This window comes from Phoca vitulina, unplaced genomic scaffold, assembly GCF_004348235.1.
Source record: "Phoca vitulina isolate PV1807 unplaced genomic scaffold, GSC_HSeal_1.0 scaffold39, whole genome shotgun sequence".
NCBI lineage: Eukaryota > Metazoa > Chordata > Mammalia > Carnivora > Phocidae > Phoca > Phoca vitulina.
The window spans coordinates 3,108,527-3,111,285 of NW_022589742.1; the positions used below are offsets into that span (position 1 = coordinate 3,108,527).

Genomic DNA, 2,759 nt, shown 5'->3' on the forward strand with positions numbered 1-2,759 from the left:
GCATGGGGAAAAAAAAACATCTGCCTTCCCTGCCCTCTGCACTGAACCTTTCCATAGATTCCATTGCTTTTAGGACAGAAACTGTGGTCCTTACCAGGGCCCTCAGTGTCCTACCTGGTCTAGTCCCAGCCTAACCCTTCCGTCTCTCCTGCATTCAGTTCCCTCCAGCATGACTGGCTTCCTTTGCTTCCTGCCTGATTCTGAATCTTTGAAATGTTGCCCCTTCCTCCTGGAATATTATTCCTGCTTTTCCCTCTTAGTCAATGCTTCTTCATCCCTCAGATTTCATCTCAAAAGGCACTTCTGAATGGAAGCCTTCACATAATTCCTAGACCCAGTTAGCTACCAAGTTTTATACATTTTGCTTATCTCATGTATATTTTCTTCATTGAATCTTCTCAGCTTAAAATTCTACTCTTAGCCATTTGATGATTCGCTTGATTTCCATCTCTTCTACTACATAATAAGCACCATGAAGCAAGGAATTTGTCTGGTTTTGTTCACCATTGGACCACAGGCCCTAACTCAGCACTTGCATGTGATAGGCTTTCAAAAGTCATAAGCAGTGTTGAAAGACACATGTGTACACCTGAAACTAACATAACACTGTATGTTAACTCTACTGGAATTAACAATTTTTTAAAAGACACACTGTGGGGGCACGTGGGTGACTCAGTCCGCCAAATGCCTGACTCTTGATCTCAGCTCAGGTCTATGATCTCAGGATCATGAGTTCAAGCCCCATTTTGGGCTCCACATTGGGTGTGGAGCTTACTTAAAAAAAAAAAAAAACCTACAAAAGACACACTGTGTACCTCAACTACAGTTCAGGATGTTAATACCAAATAAGATGCATGCATTAGAATGTCTGGGTACTTGATACATTGTGAATTTATTTTTCAGTTCTCTGTGCAGAAAAACATACAACAATATAGCCACAGTTTATATTGGCTCTTCATGCATCTTGCAAGTAAACAATCTTTTTTTTATTTGTATTTTTAGGTTATGTCCTTGAAATGTCTGAGCTAAAAATCATTGGTGGCATTATTATGCATCATAGAAATTGTGTTTCTAAGAAATAAAAAATAAATGTCTCTGAAAAGTATGTTTAAAAACCACCTTTTTACTATCTTGCATTTTTCTTCCTATAAAACTCACATTTTCCTGGTCATGAAAAAGAATGCAGTTGCCAGGAAAAAGGTGTGAGCGTGAATGCATAATACTTAAAATTATTCAAAGTAAATGTTCTTTCAGAGAGGAAAATTGTTATATCAGGAGAAATGCTGTCTGCTTCCTAAGAGACCATTCTAAACAAATAATTATAAACCACATTTTTGATGTGGCCTATGAAGTTCTGGATGGCAGAATATTTCTGTAATTGGCTTAGCTATGTTCAGGGAGACATGACTTCAGCCCTGTTGCCATATCCCTTATTAAGGCTGTTTCTACACAGGCAATAGGGAATATATGTGAGGGAAATACCTTATAATTTTGTTGAATTAATTTAGTCAGTGCCAGTTATTTTTAACATTCCAAGAAGCAAAGAGAAAGGCATAACTCCTTCAGTATGCCTATCGGAATGGGGAGTAAGGTGGCGCATGCGAATGAGAGAATGTGCAGGAAGTGCCTACCTTGGTGAGAATAAACACTATGTAATATCACACAGTAGACACTTTGTAAATGTAAGTTCCCTTTCTCTCTCCTTGAGTATTGAGGTACTCAAGTTGTCAGGGAAATACTGATTATAAAAGTTCAGTCACACAGCTGGAAGGATGTTTCATAGGGAAAGGTAGTGTATTGGCTTTATTTGTATTTCTTCTCAAGTGGGCACGAAGGAGACAGGACAAAAGGATTAAAGGTTCAAAATGAGAAGGCTCAATGGGGTATAAGAAGCCATGGGGGAGAGAGAGAAAGGTGAGTGCAGTGAAGACCAACAGTAGCATCACTCTTCTATAGGCAGGTAGTGAGAACGCAGAACTGAGCAGCTTGTAACTTTTAAAGCAGGAGTACCTGATTTTCCATTGGAATCTTAGCCAGGATGGTAATATATTAAAAAGATAAAAGAGGAACTCATGGGGTTGTTGTCAGGAAGGGGAGTGGGATTAGATGCCCACCCTCTCATTCTTTCCTCCCCATGCCACCACCACCAGGAAGCTTTGGTATTTCTACAAATAACACCGTAGCCACATAGCCCTGAGTTCAACCACAGCACCATGGCCAGAGGGGACTTAGAGCCAAGTCTCTAAGGAAAACCGAGAGGTTAGATAGTTTCCATCTGAAGTTTAGGAGGAGAAGGTACTTAATTTGGACCTGGGAATGCCTGGTTTTAAAATCGAATCTTTCTTTCTTTCTTCTTTTTTTTTGTTTTTTGTTTTTATGTAAAGCTTCTCTGAACCCTTTTTTTTACTGCTCTGATGAAATCCCTTACAGGAAGTGCCGTCAGAAGCGAACCCTTTTTAAAAAAAAATTTTATTATTATGTTATGTTAGTCACCATACATTACATCATCAGTTTTTGATGTAGTGTTCCATGATTCATTGTTTGCGTATAACACCCAGTGCTCCATGCAGAACGTGCCCTCTTTAATACCCATCACCAGGCTGACCCATTCCCCCACCCCCCTCCCCTCTAGAACCCTCAGTTTGTTTCTCAGAGTCCATAGTCTCTCATGGTTTGTCTTATCTTTCATTCATCGCTGATTCCAAAGACTGAAATTCTGAATTGGCAGAAACTGCTGCTTAGGCAATGTCAGTGCTTTT

General features: G+C 39.7%; 1 non-coding gene across 1 annotated transcript; it reads left to right on the forward strand.

Annotated features, from left to right (window-relative positions):
• Nucleotides 1-2,407: 2,407 nt before the first annotated feature.
• Nucleotides 2,408-2,451, forward strand: LOC116647225. Its single transcript, XR_004302304.1, has one exon. It is a non-coding gene; the product is annotated as a small nucleolar RNA SNORD49 (small nucleolar RNA).
• The last annotated feature ends 308 nt before the right edge of the window (nucleotides 2,452-2,759 follow it).